Genomic DNA, 15,000 nt, shown 5'->3' with positions numbered 1-15,000 from the left:
GGAATTGTTGTATCGACTATTACTACTACTACTACTACTACTACTACTACTACTACTACTACTACTACTACTACTACTACTACTACAAGATGTAAAAACAAAAACACCAAGATAAAGTTTGAATAAACACCATGAAATAAAGAATGAATAATGAATAATCTTTCAATTAATACCATCAAATTCATCCAAAAGACTTAATTTTAACGACAACAAACAAGAATCACACCACATAAAACCGTGAAAGCCAGAAGAAGCTCCTTCCGGTTCTGGGTTTAAAGTGACAGCTTCAAAGGGTTTGAAGTGACAGTTTGAAGTGACACTCAGAGGTTCTCTCAGGGGTCTCTGCCAACTTTCTCAAAGTTAAGTTTCCGGTCGTTATGCCCCGTTTTAACTGTTTATTTTCTCTCCGACGTGTTTACTGTGTTCCTAGTTCGGTTTTGTTTCAAAAATCGTGATATTTCGTGAGTTTTCGTCGACCTTGTCTTATCGGGCTCCTTCTCCCGTGACACCCATGAATACTGATCCTTCTTATTCTTATTCTTCTTCTTCTTCCTCTTCCTCTTCCTCCTCTTCTTCCTCCTCGTCCTCCTGCCGGCACACCATCTTTCTTATATTTGAGCTGACCCACTCACCATTACATTTACGATTTCTTCCGACAACCTCCCATTCTCCAATCTTACCTAATCTTCAAAAATCCATCAAAAAAATAAATAATTTTCCTTGTATCCTTCCTAACTATACTCCTCCTGAAATCACTTGTCTCTACACACTCTTCCTGTTACTTTTCATCGACCCATAAGATTCACTCTGCGTTTACCGATCCAAATTCAGCATTCACCTCCATGATTTTACTTCAACCTTTCCTTTACCAAATCTTATGCAATCTCTATCAATAAATAAAAATGATAATAAAAACGATCTCTTATAATGCTTCATCTTCCTCTTTCACTCGTGTGGTACTCTTGTACCATAATGCACTATTCTACTATTTCAACAGACTGCTCTCAATTCGACCTCTCCTTCATACCTTGTCAAAAAAATCCAACTGTTACAGTGTTTCTTCTCTCCATCTCTTCATTCACCTTTTAATGCATCCCTCAAGAAATGTCTTCAGTCGCATTTCTGACCAAAAAAAAAAAAAAAAAATGTAAAACCCCAGTTTGCTATGCATGTTCGCTTTCCATAAAGTCATTTTTTTCCAATTTCAGTGCCAATTCATCCCTCCCACCCCTCCCTCTCAAAGCAACCATCACGCTCTCCCCCCCCTCCAAGATCACCAATTTGGCTTCAGACCAGGTCACTCTACCCCTGATATGCTGCTTCTGCTCTCTCAACAATGGATGGAAGCACTCGATGCGGTCATAAAATCAGAGCCATATCCCTTGAAATATCGCATGCTTTTGACACGGTCGAACACCCTGCCCTGCTCACCGAGCTCTCTTCCAATGGTATCCAAGACCATCTCCACTCACAGACTTCCTCTCCTGTCACAGCCAACTTGTGGCCCTTAATGGAGTTCTCTCATCCCCTCTTCCTGTCCAGGCTGGAGTTCCTCAAGGTAGCGTTCAGGGCCCTGTTCTTTTCTGGTTTTCATCAATGATCTCTCCGACTCTCTGGAAAATCCTCTTTATCTCTGCTGATGACCCCACCCTCTGTCGTACCATCTTTTTCAGCAATCCTCTGGAAGAAGTCCTTTCATTCAAGCTTCTGGGTCTCACCATCTGCCATGAGCTTTCCTGGGAAAGCAACATTTCCAACCTGGCCTCCAAAGCCAGTCGCCGACTGGGAATCCTCCATTGTGCAAAGTCCTTCCTCGGCCCACCTGAGCTCCTGACCACAAACAAAGCTATCATCCGCAGCCTGATGGAGTACAGCTCTCCCCTCTGTGCTGGTGCTCCTGCCTCTCACCTTTCTCGGCTTCACGCTGTGGAAACCAAGGCATTTGGGATCATTGGTATCTCCCGCGATGACGCTGAGTGTTTGGGCCTCTCACTCTCTCACCGCAGGCAGGTCAGTGGTCTTTCTGTCTTCTTCCATCTCCTCTCCGGTCTCGCCCTCTGCTCTGTCTGCGATATGTCCCCACCATATTTCCCCAGGGCGCTAAAGGTCCGCCAACAACCCCCTTCTGATAAAACTACCAAAATCACGAATCGCTGCTCGCCTTCACTCTTTCATTCCTCTTTTTTTCCCACCTTTGGAATAAACTCCCACACTCTCTTCAATCTCATTCTTCCCTCCAGACCTTCAAAACCACTGTTCACTACCACCTCTTATCTTCCCCCATCAAAAACCTCAATCTTTTCTATCACCGTTAATCCACCACACTCCCACCTCCTTCAAATTCTCTGCTTTCCTTCCTGAAGGTCCCTGTAATGTCCATCTTGTAGATGTTTCCCATCCATGTTTCCCAACCCATCACTCTCCCTTCCACCTTTCTCCTCATGTCTGTTCCACACTGTTTTGTCCTTCCTTCTCCCGCCCCTCTTGTCTCATTCCCCCCTTGCTGTGTGTTAGCTCTCATACGAGCCTCGACAATGTTTACAAAAAAAAAGATGATCAACTATACAATACGGTCTAAAAAGATGATTAATTATACAATACGGTATTCATAAATGATTAATTACACAATGCAGTTTTAAAAGATGAGGAGATGTGAGGTTCAAATTCTTCCTTTTCTCCAAAGACCTGATCTCACACCATCAGTTTGGACTCACACCTGGTCACTCCACCCTGGACATGCTGCTTCTACTCTCCTAACAATGGATGAAGGCCCTCAATGTCAGACATGAGATTTGGGCCATCTCTCTGGACATGTCTCAAGCTTTCCATCGAGTCTGGAACCCCAACTCGCTCTCCAAACTTGTTTCTCCCTCGACAAACATATCATGCATCATCAGTTCTCTCCCACAAACATATCCAAGGCCATTGCTTAGTCTGTTCTATCTTAATCATCCTTCCAGGCCTTGAAGTTGGCTGTAAACCTCATCAGGTCATTCCCATCAATACTCATGACATTTTCTGCACTCATTAACCCTATACACACCCCTTCCTTTTCAGGTTTTGGTACTTTTTCTCCTTTCACTCTATTATTTTTTTTTGTTCAACTGATATTGTTGTGGAAATGGGCCCTTAGTGGGTTATTAAATATAGGATTAGCCCAGATCCCCCCCCCCCTTAAATGCATGTTTAGCCAGGTTGTTTGATAATCGGACGTAAATGTGTGTCGGAAGGTGTCGCAGGCGGTCCATTGTTCATACAGTGGTGGTGTACAGAGAGGCGCCTTCTTTTTCCTTCCCCCCTCCGAACGAGCCCCCACCCAGCGCCCTGACGGAGTCGGTCGGCAAGACGTGCCGGCGACCCATTGGCGGAGAGCTGCTGCAAACTCGAACGATGGACTCGACAAGCTGTTCCTCCTTGGCCATGAATCCAGCGTGCAGGTCGTCCCCAGGTTCATCCTGAGTCTAGCCACGGGGTCTCTGACTGTCCTTGCTCCCTGCGTGGCTGGACCACATCTTTTTCATCCCGTTTATCCGCCTGCGGAGCCCAACACCCAGATTTGGCCTGGTTTGGTGTACAGGCCAGGTCTGGATTCACATACTGGACCTTGTGAGAAACAAGCTGGAACACACCATAGATTTTTCGCTCTTGTGCCGTCGACCTTACAGGGGCAGGACGCACCGAGGCTGCGTGCGCGAGCGATGCCGATAGGAGTACGTCGCCGCCATCTTGCCACGCTGCGTGTGTGGGCTGGGCGCTCAAATCCGACATCGGCTTGTCACGAGCCGCATTCGTGCCTTCGACACCTTTCCTCTCATCCATGAGGCACCACCAAGTACTCCGTGTCTTGTATGCATGTTGTCCAGGCATAAGGTTTATTTTGCTAGGGCCCCCTGCGAAACCCGTATCCGTACCTCCCTAGATAAGAGCGGGTTATAGATGAATTATAACGTCATTGCTAATGCTTTGCTTTTGCTTGTGTCGTGTTCCTCGATGTTTCCCAAATAAATCTGGCTGACTTATACGAAATTTGCCACCTTGAATTTATTCGTGTCGCGCTGAGGAACAACAGGGTTTATTCTAACGTGCAGTTGTAAATTCAAAATGTGCAGTTGTAAATCCAGATTTGTGCAGTTGTCAATTTGTTCTTTGTTTGAATTTGCATGGCTAGGGTGTCATAAACTAGGAAGGAACCACAATCGACGTCACTGATAGTCTGATAGCTGACCACAACTTGTTTTTTTTATTAACCTTACAATATAATGCAATCATACATATTACATAAATCATAATATATGACATAGACTACCACATTTCACATTACAAATTATACCTTAAACAGTGAGGATTATCAAACGTATTTACAATTGATGTGAAACCACAAGTGGTTGCTCATAGTCACACAAAGAACAAAATCAGAAACCTGAGCCTGAAGTTGACTATGATTAACATCAGAACCAAGTTTCAGGTAAGTCTAGCTCGCTCGCTGTCTTTGGCATGAGTACGATTAAACAAAATCTGTAGAACTTAACGAAAATGAACATTTGAACCTGTCCAAGTAAGCAAAACTGTAAGAAGTTAGAATTTCTTGACCTTCTTCTTCGGTGGTACCTCCACCTCGTCAGGCTCGTCATCCTCTACTTTGTGTTCTGCTTCTGTGAAAACTCCCTTGAAGTGGACTTGAAACTTTGCTATGTCATGGCTTTTGTTTCTGCGTGCCTTTGATGACAGCCAAATCATAACCGTCTCCCTTGGATCAAATGCTTCGAATGGTGGCGTGTTGTAATGTATGTACAAATACAGATTTTCCGTCTCCACTGACATTCTTGATCTTTCACATGTTTTCAGAGCATTGCTGCTACTTATAAGACGCTCAACATCTGCTGAATAAGGCTTGGCAGCCACAACTCTGCTTAATGCCTTCACCAGATTTGGAAACAGTTCTTTAGACACCAGATACTTGACCAGCTTGTTGAGAGTTAAGTCTTTTCCTTGTCCAGAAGACACAAGATCTTGGTATTCCAGACCGAGTTCCTCAAGGTCCAAATCTGGACATATCAGCTGATGACCAGCCTTGATGTCAGCATCTTGTAGCTTCAAGAAGGGCACCAGTACCTCCATCATGTGCTTGTCAATGTCACTGTCAAACACCGTCGTGCTCGGCTGCTTTGCAGCCTCCATTTTTTTCCCGCCCCTGCCTCGCATCAGAGTTTGTGCAGTTGTAAATTTTCCTTAGAATAAACCCTGAGGAACAATCCCTTGCTTTGTATTTAAAACCAAACTGGCTACGGACTGCGGCAGACTTCGCTCAGTCTCTGATCAAACCCAGTTTGTAGCCAGGGTGTATATCCCCAACTGGCAAGGCACAGGGGTACTTTGGTATCGTGATCTGAGGCGCATGACCCGAGACCTGTGCCGAACTATCCAGCATTATAACCCCTGAGACGGCGGCGCTGTTAAGCGCTGCTGAATCTTCAACAATATTTCAGATTCCCTGTTTTCCCTTCTGTTCTTTGAACCTGCTTCTTGCTGTGTTTGAGCTTGTATTGAGGTTGTTCACCCCCCTCTGTCATCTTCTCCCTCCCTTTACTCTCATTCTTCCCATCACCTATTATTCTTCCACGACTATTGCATACATGGCAAGTGACCCGGATTTTATGGGTTTGACCAGTCTTGTTTATGAAAATCCGTAGACCGCTTTTAGTGTGGTCAAAGCCCGTATTGGATGAAAGTTACGATCAATTTTAAAAATGCAATGTTTCACTTCCATTCCACTTGCAGGGATACAGATACAATGTATTAAAAGTTAAAAATAGATATAATAGTCAACTCGTTAAATGGTCTATTTATCAAAAAAAAAAAAGTTATCTTTTGGTCTATTGACACAGACTGATAAACCTGCAACGAACCTGACAGACCTGTAGTCAATATGCAAGGTATCACTGTAGTGTCTCGTCTAGTGGCTGTGTGACATCATGAGCTTTATCTCACCGATGGCTACGTTGACATCCTCTAATATTCCTCATGCAGTATCATGTTACTTCCAATCACGTCGACCATATTGCCGTCACCACAAATCAATCCATCTGTGTTTTCCAATTCGCTCTTCCACTTCTTGGTGAGATTTATCAGTCCATTTATGTATTTTAAAGAGCAGGATTTGATTCCATTTGGATTGTTTTCATTCATAGAAGAGGTCCACAAATTACCAGTTAAACTGCAATTAAAAAAATTAAATAGGATACATGATACCATCTTATAACAAAGACCTACAGAGTTACAGGTTTGAGTACAGTGCAGTATTCTATCCTATTCCCTTGGCTGGAGGGCAGTATCCCATTTCATTAATGTTTATTACCACTTGAATTTGGAATGGTAATTGGTGGCATGAGATATCGTTTATGGTGTTGTTGTTTCGTATGCAGCCTGTGCATGCTGGCTGCATCATTTTTCTGGAAGTGCAATTGTGCCGCTGATGCAGTGCCCCTGTTACCAGTAAGCTGATACAGTACTCGTTTTGCTGACCTCCGAAGGATGACAGGCTTAGTCAACTCAACTGATGTGAATTCAACGTAACAATGGGGGCTCACACTCAAGATCCTAGGATCTTAAACCAGCCATCTTAACCGTGATGCGAACACCAGGCTAGTATCGTCGATGAGGAGGACAGACGGGGAGCCACGATTTTACATTCTGTTTACAGTTCAGCACGTATACTTGTCCTGCATCACACAGTTATGTTCAAGAGGAAAGCATCTTCTCCCAAGTCCGCAAGAACAAGATCGATTGCCGAGGGTGTCTGTCAAATGAGGTCAACTGCTCTGCTCTCATGCAATACCAACTCCTGCAAAACCCAGGTTCAGGGTCACAAGTTTGATCCTCTGAGAGATCTCGTTAGAAAAGCCATGAAAGCCTGTGGTGAATACAATGCTGAGCACATTCACATGAAGCAACTTCTCCGGCAGGTCGTGGCCATGTCAGTTTGATTGGTCTCTGCTCGTTTGGTGCTTCACGGTCGTTGAGTTGTGTCCATACTTGAACTGTAAACGCAAGTAAACATTTGAAATAAGTTGGGAACAGCTTCAAAACCACCTTTTCAATAAACGACTATCTCGGTATTCTGGTTGATTTTGTGTAACTGACAACATCTTGAATCCCGTTATAACCTAATTTGGTAAAAATAAATAAAACTAGAAGGGCATTCGGTAGAGCGCATACCTTCGCCATGTAACGCCTGATCCACGAGATCACATCAGGCCCAATACATGTTTGAAATATCATGCTATATATCGTTTTTGGCCCAATCTCTCAATGGTGAAGAATCACTCAAAAAATTAGCAGATCCGGATCCGGATTTGGATATTCACAAAAATCAAATCAGTTCGTCATTGTCATACACCGAACCTGTCCACCAAGTTTCATCCGAATCTGTCCGCAACTTTTTGAAATACATGCTCTATATCATTTTTGGCCTGATCTCTCAATGGTGTAGAATCAATGAAAAAAATTATAGGATCCAGATCCGGATTCAGATCTTCACCAAAATTGAATCAAATCTTCATTTTCACACACCCAAAGTGTCCACCAAGTATCGTCAAACTCCATCTACAACTTTTTGAGATATCGTGCTATATATCATTTTTGGCCCTATCTTTTAATGGTGAAGAATCATAGTCCTGCAGTGAAATGCTGTTTTGGGGGTCAACCTTGCACTTGCGTTCCTATAAAGTTTTTTCACGTTTTTTATATCTTTGAAGGGTGCTGAACAAGAATCCAAGTGATAACATCCTGTCAGGTTTGGGCAATTTGCTTAATATGCAAATGAAGTTGGCCATTACCGAAATTCAGTTTTTTTTGCTATATCTATGGCTATATATTTGATAGGATGGAAATAATGGTGTCTAAACCTAGGTTTTCATGGTCAAGGAATATAATAATACCAGTTACAAGTGTCTGAGATGGCGGCCATCTAGGATTCCAAGATGGCCACCACAGCGTTTGGCTATATCTATGGCTATATATGGGATAGGATGGAAATAATGATTCTAAACCTAGGGTTTAAGGGTCTAGCAGTAATGGGTAAGGATAATGAATGCCTTAAATGGGTCCACGATTACGGGGTGGGGGTGGGGGTGTTCCTATATCGTTTGGCATGTATTGACCAATATCATTTTCTCATTTCAGACACCAGAGTGAGATATGAGCCAATGCTTATTTCATCCATGTAAAGGCAACTTTTCAAACAAGCCCTTGTCAACAACTGGTGCAGACCGTATTCGAAGCATCATCCGGGCAAGTAAGATCTACAAAGATGATCTCCATGTGTCTTTGGAGAAAATGCTTGCTGAAGATGAAAACCCATCTGTCCAGTGTCACCGACGATGTGCATCAATTTATACATTGCAGGTGTCTATAAAACGATTTCTGAAACATAATGATACTGAAAACGCATCACCAGCTCCAAAGCGATCTCGTCGTTCTGATTCGCAAGGAACGACATTTAACTTCCGAGAGCACTGCATATTCTGTGGTGCATTATGTATCATGGATCACGATCCAAAACATCCAGATCGGTGGAGAAAAGTCACTTTGTGCCGTACGGCCGATCGTGCTGCCGATCGCACCTACAAGCAAAAGATATTGGACACTTGTTTCGAGCGTCAAGACAACTGGGCAAAGGATGTTGAAATCCGTGTTGTTTGAGCAGCGAGTGATCTACATGCGGCGGATGCAAGATACCACATCGACTGTAGGGATGCATTCATGACAGATCGTGCTCACACAGCAGCTGTCAGAAGCAGTCTTGATCCGAGTCAAATATCTTTGGACTCTTCTTTCCAATCAACTGTATCCGAAATGAAAGCAGACATGACAAAAAATATGGAACTCTGTCGATGTTTATAACCTGTATCTTGAAAACGGTGGACATAAGTTGTCCTGTAGAGCCTTAGTTTCTCATCTGTCAGATCATTTTGGGGCTGATTTACTCATTTTAAGTGGTTCAGGTGTTGCCAGCCTCTTGGTATTTCAGAGTAAGGCATCAGGCCTGTTACATCTGGTAAATGATGAAGACGAATTTGATTGTGTATTAGAAAGGGTTGCAAAACGCATTGTCCATGAGACGCAGAGGTTACCAGCTGATAGGAAAGTATACCAAGTGAGTGTAGACATTGATATTTCACTGGACTCTGTCAGTGAAACACTTCACTCACTGTTAGTTAAAATGTCTGACAAAATGAACTACACTTTGTCAGCTGCTCTCATTGGCAACATTGTCACCAGCATTTTAACCAACCGATCCACCCCTCTTCAGATTGCACTAGGTGTTGTCCTCAATCAGAGGTCTCTGATTGAACAGTTCTACGATTGCAGGGTAGTTTGTTCTTATGATGAAATATTGCGGTTCAAAGCTTCAGCAGCAGCAGCAGCAGCACTCAAGAACTTCACCATCATGCGTATGACCTGTCCCAAAGATGGTATCATTCAAGCTGTTGCAGACAACTTTGACACAAACATATCCTCGCAGAACAGACTTGTTAGCACCCATTCCCTTGCCATTGTAATGACTGTTACTGACAGGTACTTGACTGAGGAATCACATCTTGAGACATTCCCTTGACTGACAGCAAATAAAATGCAGCAGCAGGTAATTGATGACATCCCTGTAGAGAGATACAAAGGTCCCAAAAAACCTGACATGCCTGATACTGAGGCTCAGCGAGCTCTATTGCCATTACGTGTTCTAGCCGCACAAGTGGTATCACTTTTGAGAGCCCAATCCCTCGACTTCGACTTCTTGCAAGCCATTGACTCTGATGAGGGTATACCGGAGTTCAACGGATTCAATACTAAGTTGTCAAGGGAACAGGGCGGTACCATAAGACCAGCCACAAGAGCCATTTACCGCCCACTGATAGACATGAACCCAGCTGACCCCGACACAATCCTGACAGCAATGGTGAACACACAAGATCTCACCAATAGCTGCGGACAGCGCATTACCCTCTTCACCAATGACCAACAACTATACAGGGTTGCTGTAGGCATAAAGTGGGTCTACCAAGACCGGTTTCTTAATTTTATACCAAGACTAGGCGGAATGCACCTTGTGATGAGTTTTGTTGGATGTGTTGGATACCTAATGGCAAACACTGGTCTGGAAGAAATCATGAAAACAAGCTTTGGAGGTGTTACGAAAACGCTTAGTGGGAAAAAGTTTCCTCAAAACATCAGAGCTCTTCGGCTTGTTGTGGAGGAAGTCCTAAGAGGTATTGTTGGACAGTTGGAGAGTCACACCAAACTTCAAGAACATCTAGAAGTATTGTCACAAGAGAGCAGGACGACACGACTCTGAGTAGACTGTCTAATCAAGCCAGTTTTTCTTCTGATGCTCTTTGTGCGAGCTGAACGTGAGGCCGACTGGCCACTGCATCTATATGCAGTCAAAGAAATGATGCCGTATTTCTTTGCTGCGGGACATCACCACCATGCCCGTTACGGCCTTTATTACCTGAGGTCGATGGAACGTCTCCCCGGTGACATCTTGCATCGTTTCCTGAAAGGGGACCATGTGATGAGGCATAAACCCGGTCTCTGGAACGGTATCTGGTCAGACATGTTTATAGAGAGCACCTTCATGCGATACGGCCACGGTGCTAAAGGCATCATAGGGATCACTTTCAAGCCGTCTGCACTCAAACGATGGGCTCTGAGTATGCGTGCATGCACCAAGATTGTCAAAGGTGTTGCAGACATGACCAGAGGATACAAAGAGGTTGATGTCACGAGTCATAAAGAAGAGAAACCATCTCGGATCCACGGAGACAAAAAGACAGGTCAAAGATTCGAGAGAAACTGCAATTATGCATACAGCCACTGGATAATGACAACCATCCAAAAGGCCTGGTGAACATCCAAACCGGACAGATACAACCAGAGTCTGTAAATGTAGAGCACGCTGTTGACATAGGCAAGGCACAGATGATCGCTTTTGAAAGTAGTCTGCCATCTGGCTTCAACGCCCCTCTATCCAAGAAGGTTGTAACGATGGCCGTCACGAAGAAATCCATCAAGGTTGGGGGCAAAGATGTATACGATGTCAATCTGATATACTCACGGGTGTTGGGGCTTCAACAAACACGAGACATTGACTTACCAACAGTTCTTAAACATGAACTTGCCCCCATGCCGACCGCCGTGTTCAAGAAAAATGGCACCATGCGCAGAGCGTCAGCAAAGTCGACACTGAAGAAAAAGCTCCAAGTGTTAGTTTCCTCACGTATTGTTCAGAAGGCAGAAGCTGTTATAATTGACAGTTGTGCTATCCTCTGGTGTGTCCACCGGCCATGTAAGGGTACAGTCAAAGACTTTGTGGACAATGTGTGCAGCTTCATCATCCGTAAAATGTCGCAGGGGGATGTTTATCTTGTATTTGATCGATACTTCGATTTCAGCATCAAAGGCACAACACGGACAAAATGGTGTGGTCAGCAAGCCAGTAGACACCATCGCCTAACGCTCCAAAGTCCTCTCGCACCACAAAAGGTCGTCACATTTGCTCTACGGCGAGGATAAGGCGGCCATACGCCCTCTGAATTGACAGAAACGTGCGGCGGCCGCAGAGAAACTGAGGTGGCCTCAGGGTGGCCCTACGCCGTTTGGCTATATTTTACAGGCCGTAGGGTCGCAGTGGAATGAAATCGCGGAGTTATAAGTTTTTTTCATTTCTACGCTCGCCGTAGCAATTAGACAAGCCAAGCTATGATGTAGATGTGTTCCACGTCGACCGTACATAGGGCGTGCGGTGGGCTTGCATTTTCCGTGCGGCTGCCGTAAGCTCTTCTCAATGAAAAATGAATTTTCCCAACCCCCAAAAAATTACGGCGGCTGCACTGTTTACACGGTCGCCGTACGGTGGCCTTGCGGTCTGTGTGACTACCTGTGGGAAACGCACGGTCGACGCACGGTTCCCCTACGCCCGCCTTGCACCTACGTACGGCCTCCGTGGCAGTCTGCGTTGATCGTGCGTCCACCATGCGCTACCACTAGAGATCAGAGTATAGTTGTTTGCCTATACACAGTGGTGCCCCCAGAATCTGAATTTAATTCGTTCCTGAAGGCTGTTCGGATTGCAAAAAGTTCAGATTCAAAAAATATTTTCCCAATAAGAAATAACGGAAAGTGAATTAATCCGTTCATGGACCCAAAGAAAACCCACTTTCAAGACACTTTAAACTGAAATTCCCCATGTTTAAGGTAAAATAAGATGAGTAAATGACCTTCGGTGGCGGTGTATTGTATGTAAACTGGTACAATCGCCACATCCAAAGGCCCACACAGGCTCGAGCTCTGTCTTGGGTTTCGATCGCTCGCGCACTCTGCGAGGGCGCTGCCCCCAGGGCAGCTCATCAAACGTGATGCCCACAGAACCACAATCACTTTCATCAAACGCATCGGGCTGACGTAATCATGGATATTAAAAATTACAACCGGTTTTGCTGTGAAATTCAATCCTTGCCCGACAGTCCGTCACACCACGTGATCGGATTGCTTTTTTTGTGAATAATTAAAACACAAGATGATTTAAAAAAAAAATTTAAGGTGAAAACACGAGGTAAGGCCAAAGTCACATTTGGCTCGGCGCCCGGAGGGTCTACAAAATGTACGGACACTCGCAATTATAAAGCGGCCGCAGTATTTCCACGGTCACACAATGTAACAGTCACACATTTTTGTTTTTCGGGTAACCGCACGGCGTGTTTATAAATTGTGGAGACCGAAAACGTTGGGGTGCCGTAATTTTTTGGGGGTTGGGAAAATTCATTTTTCTTTAAGAAGAGCTTACAGCAGCCGCACGAAAAACGCAAGCCCACCGTACGCCCTACGTACGGTCGACGTGGAACACATCTACGTCAGAGCTTGGCTTTGTCGAATTGCTACGGCGAGCGTAGAAATGAAAAAAAGTTATAACTCCGCAGTTATAATTCCATGGCGCCCCTACGGCCTGTAAAATTTAGCCAAACGGCGTAGGGCCTCCCTAAGGCCACCTCAGTTTCTCTGCGGCCGCCGCACGTTTGTCAATTCAGAGGGCGTACGGCCGCCTTATCCTCGCCGTAGAGCAAATGTGACTGAGTACTTCCACCGACGAACTGAATGAACAAAGCGCGAAGATGCGGGTCGAACTGGTGGGGGAGACACGTGAACAAACATGAACGCTTAGTTTTGTTCGGTTTTTTCAAATGTATTGGGTTTTATTGGGTTTTTAGGGCCAAACTTTCGAGAAAAAATTGTTCTGATTCCAATTTGTTCAAACAGCTTGGCCGTTTGGATTCTGGGGGACCACTGTATATTATAGTTATCGTATATTCAGTTATATATACTGTTATATTTTTATTTCATTAAAAAAGGACTGATATATATACCCACTCGTTACCGTCCGTCTGGCCGCACGTTCGCCTGAGGCCCCCTGCGGTCGCCTTGAGGTCTCCTTGCGTCTGCCTTGAAAATTATATTGCTGCCGCAGGGACGCCCTAAGGTCACCGTGCGACATCAAATCAAAGACTGTACGGCACCCCCACGTTTTCGGTCTCCACAATTTATAAACACGCCGTGCGGCTACCCGAAAAATAAAAACATATGTGACTGCTACATTGTGTGACCGTGGAAATACTGCGGCCGCCGTAGAATTGCTAGTGGCCGCAGATTTTGGAGACCCCACGGCTGCCGTGGCAAATGTGACTTAGGCCTAACTATAGCGGACAACAAAGTTCAACTCATCAAGTTGATATGCACAGAACTGCTCAACAGAGGGGAAAAGATGAAGACCAAGCTCGTCCTAACTGGCCAAGACACTGTACCAATAGAAGTCAGCTGTGATGTCCTGAGACAGAGGGAAGATCTAGAGAACTTTCATGAAGAAGCAGATGTAATCATGGTTCATCAAATGTCGAAGCTGGCAGAAGAAGGTGCAACGGCCATCAACGTACTGTGCGATGATACAGACGTCTTCATACTGCTCCTACATTTTTACCACAAACTTGATCTCACGTGGGGCCTAACAATGGAATCTACTCATTCTGAAAGAGCCTTGGTTGACATAGCAGCATCTGCCAAAGAGCAAGCTAAAATAGCTCCACAGCTTCCAGCGATGCACTGCCTTTCTGGGTGCGATACTGTTGTGCAACTGTTTGTTGTTGGCAAATCAACTGCCATCAAGATGCTTCAGGCCAGTCAAACACTCGAATGCTTGGGTGAGCTTGATGTTCCAATGTCAACTATTATAGACGAAGCTACCAAATTTATTGCAAAGTGTTATGGGTGCACGACTACTGCAGACATGTCCGACACGAGGGTACAAGTATGGTCCTGGAAAATGGGGCGAAAGAACATGACAGCAGCGCCAAAACTAAAGACACTGCCACCAACAAGCCAAGCATTCGTAGAAAATGTTCGACGTGCTCATTTCCAGACGGCAATTTGGAAGGCGGCCCTTCAATCAAAGCCCCCCCCCACCCCCTCCCCAACATGAATCCAGAAGAGTACGGATGGGCGCGTGAGGAAACTTCCAAGTCTCTTCTTCCTGTTCCAATGCCCACAGACGTTGCACTTGCTCCACCACAAATTTTGGAGTTAATAAGGTGTAGTTGTACTTCAGGCACCCCATGTAGAACAGCGCAGTGTGGTTGTTGTGCCGCTCATTTACCATGCACTTTCTTCTGTGCATATCATAGAGAATCAAATATCAATTGCCATAATGAACATACAAAACAGGTAGAACATGACATTGACAATGACGAGACCGACGAGGAGACTGCTGATGACGCCGATGATGATTGACCTCTATTACGTACTTCGTGCTTCTAGTCCTTATAATGGTACCAGCTATTATCCAAAATGTTGGTTAGAAATAGAATCCACTCCTATCTTCATAGATTTCATGTTGATACAAACTGTCCTATCCCATTTAGCCATAGTCCCATAAATGGAATCCAAGATGGCCACCAT

General features: G+C 44.7%; 1 protein-coding gene across 1 annotated transcript in view; it reads right to left on the bottom strand.

Moving 5' to 3' along the window:
- The window catches only part of LOC147033827 (dematin-like), a 37,457-nt gene that overhangs the window by 20,216 nt on the left and 2,241 nt on the right, over positions 1 to 15,000 (bottom strand). The gene's annotated exons all lie outside the window — the stretch shown is intronic.

The sequence above is a fragment of the Eptatretus burgeri genome, chromosome 1 (assembly GCF_056783735.1).
Source record: "Eptatretus burgeri isolate ZD-2024b chromosome 1, Ebu_testis_v1, whole genome shotgun sequence".
Lineage (NCBI taxonomy): Eukaryota > Metazoa > Chordata > Myxini > Myxiniformes > Myxinidae > Eptatretus > Eptatretus burgeri.
Note: the sequence above shows the minus strand (reverse complement) of the source record. Positions and strands in the feature narration are given on the sequence as shown.